Source organism: Cnephaeus nilssonii, assembly GCF_951640355.1.
Source record: "Cnephaeus nilssonii genome assembly, chromosome: 21".
Classification (NCBI taxonomy): domain Eukaryota; kingdom Metazoa; phylum Chordata; class Mammalia; order Chiroptera; family Vespertilionidae; genus Cnephaeus; species Cnephaeus nilssonii.
The window spans coordinates 32,962,120-32,978,171 of NC_137092.1; the positions used below are offsets into that span (position 1 = coordinate 32,962,120).

Genomic DNA, 16,052 nt, shown 5'->3' on the forward strand with positions numbered 1-16,052 from the left:
AGTCTCTCAATGCTATTAATATAAGAATGAGCAAGATTTATTTGTAGAATTGTGAGTAAACCTGTATTCATTAAACAAAAACCGGGAATATGACCAATATTAAAAGAACAAACAAAAGAATTGACGTTTTCGTTCTATTAGTTGCAAAGGATAAAAATGTCCAACAATGTGAGTAAACATTGGGGGGGACCAGGACCCACAAAACATAATTTTTGTGTGTTTTTTAAGTTTTTAAATGGACTTGACTTTTAAAGCAAATAGTTACATTTAGAGTTCATCCCACAGAGACCATCAGACCTGTGAGCCAAAATGTATAATTTTGGAAAAAAATATAAGCTCTTAAGTGTCTAGTGAAAGTATAAGGAATTTTTGCCAGATGGCTAATGGGATGGAATTCTATGCAGTAAGCAGTGTAAAAAATATATATATTAATGTGAAAAACTATCCTCTATTCTTTAGTAGAAAAAAAGCAGACTGCAAATCAGTATGTGCCTTTTGGTATTCCTTTTATTAAACAAAAGTAGTTTATTGATACGCATGAGGAGAGATTAGATGGAAATATACCCCCCCCCCAAAAAAAAAACTAACAGTTGACAGGATTGTGCATATTCATTTTTTGTGCTTTTCAGTTTTTTTCTATATTGACTCAGGTTATGTTTGGAATCAGGAAAAGAAAAAAATTTTTAATAACCCACCTTATATATCAACATCCACTTTGTTCATAGAATGGTGATAGAAACTATCACAGAAGGTTAAGGAATGAGAGGATGATGAGGAAATGGAAGCTCTCAATACAAACCTCAAACACATCTCCTGGAATGATAAAACTGTATATATATTTAAACAGTTCAGCATCTGAGATGTACTAACGACTTTCAGGGTTCAACAAATCATGGAATTTCCTCTTCCTCTCAGACCAACACAATGTTTGGATTGTTAGCAGAGCTGTAAAACAGTATGTGTGGAGGTGATGTATAAAATAAAGGCCTTAGGATCTTGGATTATTAAGTGTAGACACTCCATGATGACACTTAAATTGAAGGAGGTATAAGTAAGGCAACAAATAGGAAACTCAATGAGGGGGGAGTAGACTCTGTCTTCATTATTACAGTGGTAAAGGTGTGATATAACAGAAATGTTCTGTGGCTCAATGTTGGCACTTGTGCAAACAGAGAATCTATTCTCTACAATCATCTATCTGTACACTATGTTACAAGTCAATTATATCTCTGTACAGCTGGGGGGAAAAACTTTCCCATTTATTTCTAGGCTTGGAAGTAAGGTGTACTTTGTGTGTGTGTGTGTGTGTGTGTGTGTGTGTGTGTGTGTGTGTGTGTGTTTTCATGAGAAGATTTAACAGGGAAAAATATATAACTAGTGTTTGGTTTCCTAGTTATAGGTACTAGATTAGATTTAACGATTGGGATTTACTTGAACTTTCTTCCTATCAGTGAAATTTCTGTACCTCGGAATCATCAAACCATTTTTTAAAATCCTCACCCAAGGATATTTTTTCCATCGATTTCTAGAGAAAGTGGGAGGAAGAGAGAGGAAGCAGGGGAGAGACAGAGAAACATTGACCTGAGAGAGACAGGTCAATTGGTTGCTTCCTGCACGTGCCCCTACAAGGGCTGAGGAACCTGCAACCAAGGTACCCGTCATTGGAATCCCACCCACTACCCTTTGGTCCAACGGCCGACATTCTAACCACTGAGAAAACCCGGCCAAGGCATCCAACCATTCTTAGCATCATAAATGGTATCCTTGTTGGTTTCTTTAACGCATTTGGAGTTGACTCACCTGAGGCTCCAACTGATATGTTCTGAACCTTGTTCCTTGTTTTTCTGGACAAGCTCCATGGAGGAGGGATAGAGTTTTCTTGCTTTTTCTCAAGGGCTCAGATAGTTCCAGGCCTGTAGTAGGGACATAATAAATACGTATTACTTACTAAATGAAATAAACAGGTGCTGCTGTCAAATGATTTAACATCTTTCTGTCCATTCTCCGTGAGCATGGGAGCTGTCTGAGAGATTTTCATTGTAATAATAATTAGACACAGAGAACAAAGCTGGATTTGACTCTAAAAGGAATGAACTACAACTGTCTGCACAGAAAACCCTCCTAAATCAGGCAAGGAAGCCAATCCTTGAGGTGGAGCTAACGCCCACCCCTTAGTCTTGAGATCACTTGTGATGGAATTCACAGGAGAGTACTGACCCAAGAGAGTCAAGTAGAGGCGTAAACACTAGTGGCTCCTCCAGTTTTCCCTCAAGATGTTGTCAAACTGCCAAAAGAAAACGAGGAGAGAATGGAAACTATGCATGTTCCTAGACCAGGTTTTGAGCTGTGTGGTAGATCTCCTTTAAGGCTTTATGAATGGAGGTAAGGATGTGTGTGGATGTCATTAAACAGAGGCCAACTTCTTTACAAGAAAACAATGTTAGATGATTCTTTGCCGCCTACCTTAATATATTTACATGATGCTTTTCAGAGGTGGGGTAGCAGCATAAATGCATCTGTGAATGCTCTCAGAAAAGGCCTCCTACTGTCCTGGTGAATTACACAGTAGGTGTTTGTGGAAAGCTGAAAGAGAGTGGCTACCCGGAAGAAAACCATCTTTTTTGATGTTGGCCCTGGGAGGGATACCACCTCTATTTGCACCTGGTAAAACCTGCCAGTCAATAGCCGTTACCAGAAGGGCATTACTGTGGTAGGCCACACCCACAGCAGCTATTCTGAAGCCAGTCAAACACAGAAAGGAGGGCATTTCTCAGAAGGGATGTATTTTCATTTTGTTTCCTGTTGGCTGTGGATAGCTTGAAACGGTAAACATATTACAAAGCATATTCCATAAGTAGGTTTGCAAAGATAAAACCTTTTATTCCTTTCTCATTATAATGGCGCAGACAGACTGTCTCATTTACTGTAAGCTTCACAGTCTTAAATGAACTTACGTCTCACAAGTGCACACAAAGGCAAACAAGAGTTCGAATTCTAGCTCTAGAAAGAGCTTTTGGCAGCAACTGGCCCAGCCCCCGCGGTTCATATCTTACTCCTGCATTTTCCAAATTCTCCTTAATGAGCCCAATTCCATATTACACACATTTGAAAATAGGAAAATGACAAACATGGAACAGAATTCTTAGGCAACACTTTCTTCCTTTAGTAACGGAGACTAGTTATGTCCTCAGTGCAGTCTTTCCCCTGACTAGACAGTGTGTTCATTTCAGCACAAAGAAGATGGAGTGACAGCATCCAGACGCTGACTGAAGAGGGAGCTTCCTTAGGAATTGGGAGAGCTTTAGCATCTTTGCCTGTGAAGTATGGTAGCAACCATACTTAGGTAAAAACTGCTGTTTGAATTTTAACCCTGCTATTCTGGCTTCTATACACACTTGCTTGCTTGGACAATAGGGTGGTTACCTCAGCTTCCAGACTGAGACCTGGAGACACAGAGGTAATTTTCCTGTGCCTGTGGACCAGAATCACAGGAGATTGATTCCCATTGACTCAGTAGCTCCAGGAGTAGAAACTGTAGATAACCTTAGAGATTACTGACTCCGCTTGGTTCTGTTCTGTAAAAACCTGCTTTCCCAAGATAGGGCCACATTCCAATAATGTCCAGCAGGGGCTGGGAACCCCCCTGCAGGCTGTTCCCAGACTTTAGAATTTAGAACAAAGGAAAATTCTTGTGGTTTGGACCTTTAAAAGGACTGCCTACACCTGGGACAGCGCGGTCGTGTGGACTCCACCTGTGTGGTGCTCTCGCGGCCATCCTGGCCAGTTCAATAAATCCTTGCCTGCTTTTTTAAAATCAGTCAGCAGCCTCTGGTGGTCTTATTTTTGACTCCAGGGTTCGACCCCACAACACCTGCACATGTTGGCAGCTCTGTGAAGTCACTTCAAGGATTTTGAGTCTCATGCCCTAGTCAGTTTGGCTCAGTGGATAGAGTGTTGGCCTGTGGACTAAAGGGTCCCAGGTTCGATTCTGGCCAAGGGCACATGCCCAGGTTGTGGGCTCCATCCCCCCCAGTAGGGGATGTGCAGGAGGCAGCCAATCAATGATTCTCTCTCATCATTGATGTTTCTATCTCTCTAGCTCTCTCCTTTCCTCTTTGGAATCAATAAAAAAATAAAAAGAAACTAATTTTGAGTCTCAGATTTTATTCTGTTGAAATGAATCGGCTCCTTTCCGACGAGCATTTTAATTCGAGGTATTCTCATGCTTCATATTTCTTTTTGTCAAGGAAGGACACTGAAGTAACAGGAATTTTTATTTAGATGGCAGCATGGTCGACAATTGAACCACCCAGAATGTATATGTTGACCATCACTGCTAGCGTTACACAGAAGTTATAAGTTCAGATTAATGTGGGGGTTTATTGCCCTCTGTTGTGGTAGCTATGTAGGGCACACGACAGTATGGCATTAACTAAGTAGATAAGAGAGATTAATTATTAACTGACCTTTCCTCGTTGCTTCTTTTGCCAAAAGTGTTCTCAGAGGTGAGCAAATGAATAAAAAGAGCCCTATTCCAGGAAACCTACAGGTCCATTGTAACACACGGATTCTTTCCTTCAGCCCTATTTCTGAACCATGGCTGTGGCATGGGAAGTACCCAGGACCCAGTAGTTTGGAGGAGGCATGTCCTCCTGCAGTTAACAGTCAAGACTGAAAGGAGGTATTACATAGTCTAGGGTGTCCAAATGCTTCCTTGGCCAGGATGAAGCCTCTCCTCTTTCTTAAGGCCGGGAACACTGTCCTTCCACCAAGGGACAGACCCTGATGAGGCCCATCAGTTCACCTGATACCCCAAGCAATTACTGCCACCTGATCCCTCTTTCTAGCTCGTAAATTATCCCCACATCATCTGTTAACATACACCATCGTGGAGCATTCTCATGTCCTTCAACACCTGTCTTTGGAGTGTGCCTTTTTAACCAGGATCACCCCCACTACTCCTATACCTGTCCTGAGCTCACAGGTGTTCAGCCTGGTACAGACTCTAAGTCACACCTTGTCTCTGAGATATTGCCACAAATCATTAACTGTCTCCTGTAGAGGTCAAAACTCCACTATTAAAAGAGCACTCTGAGATAAAGTCATTAAGTCATTCCTACCTTTTTATTAAAAGGTGGCCAACCATCGATGTATGAAATTTGAGATTCAGATTGATGTAAAAGAATGTGTTCAAAAAGTTGACAATAAAATTAAATTTTGATAAATGCATTCTCAAATATTTCCCAAATATTCCTCATTTGATTAAGTCTATACTCAGAAATTTGGGTAACTTTAAAAAGTGGTCTTTACTCTTGAGTTAATTTAGCATGGGAAAGAAAACACATAAGCACAATTTATGGTATTTTATAAGTGACTAGTCATTGAAGAATGAACGAATGATCAAGTAAATGAATGCCATAGAGTTAATAGGCAAAAAACAAATGAAATGTCAAGTACAATGGGATGTGTTTATATACAGTTTTTAATGAGGAGGAAATGATTGTCATTTGGCGAGGATAAAAAATACAGATGCAATATTATACAGTGAACATAATCCCAAGGTGAGATCCTGTAAATGTAAAATATAAAGAAGCTTAAAAAATACTAACCAGTGGGTGGAGGCTATTATAGGTAATTTTTATATTCTTTATGTTTTTTTATATTCTTTATGTTTTTTATTCTTTATGCATTTTCCATGTTTTCAATAATAAGCACAGATTACTTTAAAAGAAAATCGTTTATTTAAAAATTGGAATAGACAGGGAGTTCTGCGAGTCCCAAAGAGAGACGTCACTTTGGACTGGAGTTATTTGGGAATTTGTGAGAGCTTCTTGGGTCAGTGAATCCTGAGCTGGGTTCATGTAACTTAGGTCAGAAGAAAGGTGGCAATGTGTTTTAGGCAGGTAACCTGGCAGGAATAGGATAAATCAAATGATATTTTAAGTTTCTTCTGGAATATTTTTATTTATTTATTTTTTAAATTATATTTTATTGATATTTTACAGAGAGGAAGGGAGAGGGAGAGAGAGAAACATCGTTGAGAGAGAAACATCGATCACCTGCCTCCTGCACACCCCCCACTGGGGATGTGCCCGCAACCAGGGCACATGCCCTTGACCGGAATCGAACCCGGGACCCTTCAGTCCCCAGGCCGACGCTCTATCCACTGAGCCGAACCGGTTTCAGCTGGAATATTTTTAAATAAAATCTTTTAAAGACAAATGTTGCCCTCACAGTCTGGTTATATAGTCTCTTATATTTGGTGGCAGCATAGCTGGCTATGGCTCAGTTTTGCACAACTTTTCCATCCAAGTACCCTGATAAAAGAGGAAAACAAATGCATCACCCCAAGAGCGTTGGAGGCTAACTGAAAGCATCCGGTATACACAACACTTTGTGCCTTATTTTATCTTAAAATCTCCTACATTATTTGCCTTCTTCTCCCTTATAATGCATTTGTGTTAATATAGAAGTAATGTTATTTTTCCTTCAAACTATTGGAAAAACATTAGGAAAAAAGTATTTCCCTATGCCATTTTCCCTCATGACTTCCGTGTCTCCTTGGTATGCTAGCCACACATTCCCCAGGCATACGTAAATGCCTTGGTCCTATTTGAGAAGGATCAAGGTCAATGATTATTAAATCTTCAAAAAGTTAATTACCAATTCTGAATTTTAAAAACTCAACACACATTTTGTTTGCTTCCATAAACAGCCATGAAAAACAAGCTCTTGGACAAAAGCAAAGTGAGTATAAACCAAATAATAAACATAGGGCTTTGCAAATTCATTTCTATTTTTTTGACTGGTTGGTTGGTTTAGAGAAAAAGGAATTGGCTATGTCTTAGTTAACTAGAAATGCCTCTCCCATCCCCTCCCTTTTCATGTGGCCACTTGCACTGTCCTCTGCTCAATGTAAATCTCACATGCCAGGTGCGCATTGATATGGAAAGAGGTAGAACAGAAAGAAGGAAAATTTACCAAAAAATGAGGCGTTTTTAACAATTCTGCTTTCTCCAGGAGGGGCTGAATCCCTCCCTTTGTAAGACTTCTGGTGCTGCTGTTTCTGAAAATGGCCTCCGGATCCTATGGACAGGAAATGTTAGGACTCCGAGGCATAGCCAGAGTGAGGAAGGACCGAGTGAAATGCTCTCTGTGCGATTAAGAAAGATGAGAATATTTTGGTTGTGTGTGCCTTGAAGCCTCTGGATCTCGGTTCTTCTATTTAATTCTGCTGTTGTAGTGTGTACGCAGCCACAGGCAACAGGTAAATGAAGGGGTGTGGCTCCTCTGTTCCAGTAAAACTTTATTTACAAAAACAGTTACTTTTTAGCTCAGTGATTTTTAATATTCCCTTCTCTATTGCGTGCCACTTTGGACTGTAGTGTATTCTTCTTTTTTACTCCAAACCTTGAGCAAGCAGCTGAAAATTTACTAAACAACAGCTTGGGGGAGGGCTGCTTGAGTAGGGGGAATGAAGGGATAAGACACAGCAACAAGCCCAAATGGAAGAAGACAGAAAGGAGAGAGCAGCCACGGGAGTTCAGGTGAGGGACACAATTCAGATAGAGTGGGAAAGCAGGGGAAAGTGAAAAGGGAACGTCTCCACGGGATCCTTAAAGGATTGATCCTGCACCTTAAAGGGGAGCTGGAGGGCTTGGAGGCCCACCCACGTGGCAGATGCTTGGGTTCCACGAGGAAAAGAAAAGCTTGCTACTTCTCAAAGGTTCTTAGCATAAACGCACAAAAATATAGGAATGCTATGAAAAACAGTGCCTGTGCACAGCACTGACGGAGTCCTCACCCCAAATCACTGGAAACCACAATTATCCAAGAAAAGAAGACATCACCAGCAACGGCGTTTCCAGCTCCTGAAGGACTTCCTAACATCTTTGGAGTCAGTGATCCATCCGCCTGGTGCAATAGCATATTTAAATCCTGTTTCCATTTCGATACTTGAGTTGTTGAAAAGCTTTTGAGTTCAATTTGTGTGTTAGGTACCTGCTAGGTTCCTGATTTGTTTGCAGACTTTACGCATGATCACAGGGCCTTCTTGGGATGTGAATGGATATTCACTTCTTTAAGTTTTTTGCATCTGCATTACTGCTAATTGGCAGGGAGAAAGAGATGGGAAAAATAATTATACACATTTTAGTTTGGAAAGAAATGAATCCGTGTTCATTTTGAAATTCAGGGCATAATTTGCTTTATGTTTCTGAAATATTTGTAAAGATATCTAAAAAAAATCAAATTATACTTTTCAAGGTTAAGAAGTAAAGGCTTGGATTAGGAAATAATACTAAAACCATCCTATATGTGGTGTTGGAACTCGAACCTGCTTATAGACAAGTGCCCATGCCTTAGAACAACACATTTCCCTGTTTTCAAACTAATTTTGATGAGTAAATGTTGTTACAATGTAGGGAGCGGCTATCGGGTCAAGCCTGGAATTGACCTGTGGCAAGGCCACAAACAAGTCCCCCAGCGTGGAGGGCAGAGCCCTCTTAGTTTAATTAAGCTTAACCTTATAGCCCTACCTAGTTCCTTCCTAGGTAGCTAATGGGCTGTGGGAGGCCAGCAAGTGCTGCCAAAACAAGGTGAAACTCACAAGAACATTGTAAACATGTTGACCACTCCCCTTGTTTTGATCTGCCTATAAAAATAAAGCCTCAGCTTTAAGGTTTGGTTTTTCCGTGTCCTCATCCAGGCACGGGAGATCCACCAAGCCTCAGCTATATTCTCTTGTCTGTCTTTTCTTTAATCCCTCACCGCCCCACCTCAGGCTCACCGAACCTGCCCGAGCTGGATGCGGCACATTACAAGACTGTGACATTTGAGCTTCACAATGTAAATCACTTTGTTCTGCAATCTTACACAAGGCTTCCTTCCCCGCTATAGTGAAGATATAAATTCTGTTTCTGTACAATTAGTACCCACAGTTAAGAGAGCACAGTAGGTTTCATAAAGGTATATGAGAACGGACAGTTAAAAGAAGTATTTAATCTCTTTTAAATGTTAATAATAACAGGCATGTGTAAATAGCTAACATTTTTTTTTATTTTCATCACAAGTGAGACACTCTGTTAAGTGAGGCTGAAGCTATTATTATCCCTATTTTTCAGGCAAGGAAAATTAACTTTAGAGAGATTAAGCATCTTAACCAGGGTATTAAAAGCTTAAGTGAGTGTGAACACAGGTCTTAGTGACTGCAAAGCCCATGGTCTCATGTGATATGCTACACTGCCCCTTTGGGGATTAATGAGCACTTCATTTTACACAAATGAAATGATAAATGTAATACCAGTACCTTTCGGTTTCTATGCATTGGTATTAGGGATTTAAGAATGGAAACCCAAAATGTAAATCACTCTACCACATTCTATTGCTTCCTCATTACCCAGTCTTTACCCTCTCGTGGGAAGTAAATGAGGACTTCACTTGAGACAAAGAAGAAGACTGTGATTCAGGAGCCAAATTTGTCACAGGATGAGGAAGGGCAAACTTGAGATGCGTGTATGAAGGAGTCGTGAGTTGTACAGCTCTGTGGGATGGGCCTCCTAGGAACAATGACTACGTGGTTATATGAGTAATGGCCTGAAAGTCATCTTGGATGATGCGTGTTACATGGGGTGTGAGAGAATAGAACCTCAGGGAGTATATATTGACTGAATGGCTACCCAGTTAGTTAATAATGGTGGTTAATGTGAATACAGGGTAATGCAAGGAGGTTTTACAGATTTGGCCTTGATAGATTTGTCACTCTAAGCTTCATACCAAGGAAAACTTGAAAGCTTTATCTGACTATGCACAAGAAGACTGTTTTGTAGATAAATGGGAATGCATAAGAGGCAGAAGTAAGAGGCAAGGACAAATAGGCTCTGAATGGAATAGTCTAACAGTATTATTCCTCAAATATTGGCACATGACTTATCTTGTTTAACATTTGTCACAAATTATTGATATAGTAAATACCGGTGAAATATCAAATGTGCAGATAGAAGTATTTTTTTTCATCAGGAAAATGTCAAGCCAGTGATGTTAAACCACAGAAAGAACTTGCAAGTCTGTGTGAACTGAGAGGGAAGTTTTCATTAAGCCTTAGTATGGACAGAGGTCCTTACAGAAATATTATAATTTCCCCATAGGCTAATAACTCAGAATAGAGTATACAAGGAGACATCATATACTCTTCTACAGAAGGATATTGGCTCAAGATGCCCACGTAGCTAAAACAAATTCAACAAAATAGAGGTGGGGGGTGTGGGGAATATGAGGGGGAAAAGGAAATAATTCAGTTTTGTGCTATACACAGTTCTGGACACTGAATTTCAATGATGCAGAATCAGCTTCAGAAATGGGCTAAAATTATCAATGGAATAGCTGAGATTTTGAGTCAGATAATTGGGAGTAAAACCCTAACTCTTACAACTTCCTACTAGTATGATTTTAAGTCAGTAGCTGAATGGCTCTGAACCTCAGTCTTCTGTGCTTTGGGATAACAACACTATTGGGCCTTCCTACCTCTCAGAGTTGCTTTGAGGACCAAAATAGACAATAAATAGTAAAGCATTTTGTAAACAAATCTATTCGCTGTTGCTATTCTTATTATTTATCTTGACTACTGTACAACTGGAGTTAAAAAATCATTAAATAAAAATTGTTTTTGTGTGACTATACTTGGTCTCTGCCCACAAGGACCTGTCAGGGTGGATGGTGAAGAGTGTAGTGGGAACCAAGAAGACAGAGATAATTAAATAGAATGTGGGAAAGCCCAATGCTGGGGCAAGGGAGCAAATACACAGAGTAATTAGACGTGTGAATGTGGGAAGGCTGACAATTGAGGAGATATACAAAGTCATCAAAAATGTGGTATGAGATTAAGACAGATTTGCTCACCAAGTTCACTGTTAGTCTATCAAAACAATGAGCATCCTGAAACCCTGAGGTAAGTTTAGAACAGGTTAAAGGTGTACTATTTCACTTGGTAGAGAGTTGTAGCAGAATTCCCTGATGGAGAAGAGAGGCGGTTGTATGGATCACAGCACAATTCTTGGAAGATACCACTAATTGTCACAACACTGCTTTTTGATGTGGACTCTCTATGCACTACTTCAGCCCATTTACTCATATTTTTTCTGACCACTTCATTCTCACACCCTTCTCTAAACAAAGCATACAAAACTTATCTATTTAAAAAAACATAAGCGGTTTGAGCATTTACTAACAAATTAAAATGAGACAAAAGCAGAAAGAATACACACACAGTTATGATCTCATTTTAGAATACTACTCAATGAGGCTGCCTCTAACCATCATATTAAAATGCCATCTCTCCTATGCCTGTGCTCCTGATCTCTCTTACTCTCCCCTATTTGTCCATTGCCTTTATCCCACTGTTTTTGGTGGTGGTGGTGGGGGGGGGGTGTGTGAATATTTTTTTAAAATCTTTATTGTTGAGAGTATTACAATGTCCCTCCCACACCCCCATTGTCCCCCTCCACTTGGTTCCCACTCTACCCCAGGTCTTCACCACCCTTTTGTCCATAGGTAATGCATATATGCATATATTTTCTTTGGTTAATCTCTTCCCACCCATCTCTTCGCCCCTTCCCTCTGAGATTCATCAGTCTGTTCCATGTTTCCATGCTTCTGGTTCTATTTTATTCATCAGTTTATTTTGTTCATTAGATTCCTTATTCATTTATTTTGATTCAATTGTTGATGGATATATATTTCCATTTTATTGTTCATATTTTTTATTTCTTCTTCTTCTCCTCCTCCTCCTCCTTCCCCTTCTCCTCCTCCTTTTTCTTTAAATACTAGTATACCCTTCAATATTTCATGTAATGTTGGTTTGGTGGTGATGAACTCCATTAGCTTTTTCTGGTCTGTGAAGCTCTTGATCTGACCTTCAATTCTAAATGATAGCTGGGAAGAGTAATCTTGGTTATAGGTCCTTGCTATTTATCACTTTGGATATTTCTTGCTACTCCCTTCTGGTCTGCAAAGTTTCTGTTCAGCTGACAGTTATATGGGCGCTCTCTTGTAGGTAATTGACTGCTTTTCTCTTGCTGCTTTTAAGATTCTCATTTTGTATTTAATCTTTGGAATTTTCATTATGATGTGTCTTGGTGTAGGCCTCTTTTGGTTCATCTTGTTTGGGACTCTCTCCACTTCCTGGACTTGTATCAAAGACAAGAAAAAGGACCATTCAGAAAGGAAGGACATAATAATGGAAATGAAGAATAATTTATAGGGAATCAACAGAATAGTAGAGGATGCTGAGAAACAAATCAGCGATTTGGAATACGAGGAAGCAAAAAACACCCAACCAGAAGAGCAAAAAGTAAACAGAATCCAAAAATAAAAGATAGTGTAAGGAGCTCTGGGACAACTTCAAGCATACCAACCTGTGCATCGTGGGGGTGCCAGAAGCGAACAAACAGAGCAAGATATTGAAAACCTATTTGAAGAAATAATGACAGAAAACTTCCCCCACCTGGTGAAAGAAACAGACTTTCAAGTCCAGGAAGCACAGAGAGCCACCTTTATCCCCTTTAATAGAAATGATTTAGTGTCTTGTTTACAGTCTCTCTCCCTCCACTGGAGTGCAAAGTCCATAAAAGGCAGAGATTTTGCCGGACTTCACTGATACAGAACAAGCCTTAGGCCTTTCCTGCTCAGAGCGGTGCTCGGGAAATCTTCACTCAACGCACTGAGTGTGCTAAACACCACCACCAAACGAATCCTGGGTGGTTTCTGAACTGTCTCCTGTGTCAGAGGTAGACTTCACCCTGCACCCTTCTCTTCCAGGCCTGGTGGGATCCTGTGTCTCCCACAAAGCAGGCCATCTTGTTCTATACTATTCCATCCCTGTCTGGTTTTCGTTGGCTCTGAAATAAACTCTTCTTCTGGCTAGACAACTACGGAGGTCCTCTCCATTCCTATGCTGTGTCTCTCACCGGGCTTCCTTCTTCTTTACTGTGAGCCCCTTTATGCCCTTCCCTTCCAGGAAAGCTTGAACCCCAGATAATAATAATCAATCCTCCCAACGTAGCCCCACCTCTCAGCTTATCAGCCTGGACCTATGGCAGGATGATTAATCAGCCCAATTGCCTCCAAGAGAAGGGACTTCTGCATTCTGATAATTGAAGCTTAATACCTCTTCCCCCTAATCGTAGGTATCATGATTTCTAACAAGAAAGTAAGTGGCATTTTGTTAAAGTGAAGCAGGTCAAAAGCAAGAGTTTAGAAATGTGTTGAAATCTTCCTGGATTACACACACAGAGTAGGTTTTATGGGAGGTGACAGCTGTTTCGGAGCTTTGCTCCCTGACCTTTCAGGTTAAAGAGGGCCACGATCTTTACCCTGACACATCCCAGGTTGCCACTGGTCAGAGAGAGAATGGCTGTGTCATAATCACTTGTAAATAAATAATTTTTATGGAACAATTATTCAATCATTTTTATACCCGAGGATGACTAATAGGAGGAAATTATCTTAATTTACGTAATTGAAATAAATCAACGGTCAGACTTGGGAATTGGATCCTCCGGTTCATTAACCAGGAAGAGGCATAGAGGTGAGGAATGAAGTAGTTGGAAGGGAGGAGAAGGGAGGTCATCTTACTATCTCATTTGTCCTGGGTGGTTTCCACTGGAGACTGGTACAGAAAAAGAAAATTAGAAGCCCCAACTACTTGAATCCAGTCTTAATTTTTAGAAGCCTTAAACTTAAAAAAAAAAAAAAAAAGAACTCCTACGTTTCAGTGGTACTAAGTAAAAAATGTAAGGGGAAAAGGTTATTGACACAGGACATTTGCTCATGTAAGTCAGCAGGCAATGTCCATTTTCGTTTGGGGGATGAAGAAAGGCGAAGTGTATTGACATGTCAAGCCAAACACACAGAGAACATTAGTTAGGAAGGATGAAGAATTAACTTCAATTGACATCTCTACTAATTATTTTATCATGAAATTGTGTCCTGACTAGATGGTTCATAAGCTCTGCTGTGACGTTCTGTTTTTAAAGTTTGTGCTGATATCCTCTGAGAAATATTAAAACGTCAATCGCTGTACAGCTTGTTGTAGGAAGATACATTTGTTTAGACTGTGCTATAGGAAATTGCTCACTTAAAGTGGTAAATGGTTTTTCAGGGGGATACAATTTGCTCATCAAGCTTATAACATGGATCTCATTGGCTGTTATCTGTATTTTGTTCTAATTAAATTGAATACAAAAGCTGCATATATTCTCTTCTCAGTTAAAATGTCTCTTTATTTTAGATCTTAATCCTTGCAAAATGTTTACAAGTTTATAAAGTAAATGGCATTGCCCTGGCCTGTGTAGCTAAGTTGCCTGGAGCATTGTTCCATGCACCAAAAAGTCTGTGGGATCGATTCCTGGTTAGGGCACATACATAGGTTGCCTGTTCAATACCCAATGTTCCTTACATTGATATCTCTCTCTCTCTCTCTCTCTCTCTCTCTCTCTCTCTCTCTCTCTCAAATCCATAAAACATATCCTCCAGTGAGGATTTTTTAAAAAGTAAATGGTGTTTATAAGAGACTTATTAAAAAGTATTTTTAAACAGTATTTTTTAATCTTCACCCAAGGATATGTTTCCATTGATTTTAGAGAGAGGAATATCAATGCGAGAGAGAAACATTAATCTGTTGCTTCCCACACGCTCCCCAACCAGGGATGAAACCGGCAACCCAGGTATGTGCACTCACAGGGAATCGAACTTGCAACCTTTTTGTGTATGGGACCACACTCCAATTAACTGAGCTGCCCAGGCAGGGCTGAAAATATTATTTTCAGGTCCAAGGCAGAGCCTCAATTCTTCCGCACTGGCAGCTTCCACCAGTGGGGCACACTATCTAACTTCACTGACACTCAGCTTTCTCACTTCAGTCTCAATACTGTTTGGTTATGAGGTTGAGGCCTAGCTAAGAGTCTCTGTTCATTAGAGACTAGAATTCAGTAGCTGACAGGAACTGGTTGCCAAATTATTCTAAAGAATCACTGTATCTGCCCTAAGCAGTTTGGCTCAGTGGATAGAGCGTTGGTCTTCGGACTCAAGGGTCCCAGGTTCGATTCCGGTCAAGGGCATGTACCTTGGTTGTGGGCACATCCCCAGTAGGGGGTGTGCAGGAGGCAGCTGATCGATGTTTCTAACTCTCTCTCTCCCTTCCTCTCTGTAAAAAATCAATAAAATATATTTAGAAAAAAAAATCAATAAAGTATAATTTTTTAAAAAGAATCACTGTATCCTGTGATGGGCAAAGCCATCAGAGATGGTAACTCAGTGGTCCTACAGACATCATGGCCGTGTCACCTATAGAAGTCGCTGAACACAGAGCTGGGCCCCTCCCTGTGCCCTAAACTCAAACCCCATCTCAGACATCCCTGTGACATCCCACTTATCTCATCAGTGAGTCACCAGGAAAAACAACTCTCCACCTGGGTGAGCAAAGCAGAGAACATCTACAGAGACCTGCCCCCGTCCTTCTTGCCACTACATTTGTAATGGCCAGAAAGAGGCTCACAGAAGCACACTGAGCAAATGTTAGGAACAAAAGGATGAAGGGAGGAGGCTTTTCCTCCTTAAACGCCTAGATTATTCTACTGAAATCTGCTGATCATTATATAGACGTAAATGTCAGACTCCTTGGCAATTACTATACTTTTATTACCTTCCACAGACAGTGCATCCCACTGTGAGTACTAGATCATAAACAACTACTACAACTGCCTGAAACAATAACTGGTCATTATAATGTCAAAGATATTACTGATGCAAAGACACATGATTAGATTAAAAGTGATTATCCATACACTATTACAGATTTCACTATGGGCTGATTTTAAATTTCCTGAAACACCCCTCATGTAAAATCATTATCTCGAGAAAATAATAGCAAGAGGATGTTGTAAGTTATAGGAAAGATTAAAACATGGGCGACTTCAAAGGAGAAATGCCACTAACATGTGCAAATTAGTCCTTTGTTTCTAAGGTGCAGCTCAAATTCTTATCTCTTTAATCCATCT

At 40.2% G+C, this 16,052-nt stretch overlaps 1 protein-coding gene across 3 annotated transcripts in view; it reads right to left on the bottom strand.

The window, feature by feature from the left end:
• Positions 1–1,308: 1,308 nt before the first annotated feature.
• The window catches only part of LOC307093232 (membrane cofactor protein-like), a 65,398-nt gene continuing 50,654 nt past the window's right edge, over positions 1,309–16,052 (bottom strand). For 2 of the 3 annotated variants that reach the window (XM_079761156.1, XM_079761157.1), the window contains exon 13: positions 1,309–1,913. The gene's annotated coding sequence lies outside the window, so the exon portion shown is untranslated. Of the gene's footprint in view, positions 1,914–8,001; positions 8,104–16,052 lie in introns of all 3 variants that reach the window. The other variant, XM_079761158.1, reaches the window with a different exon arrangement.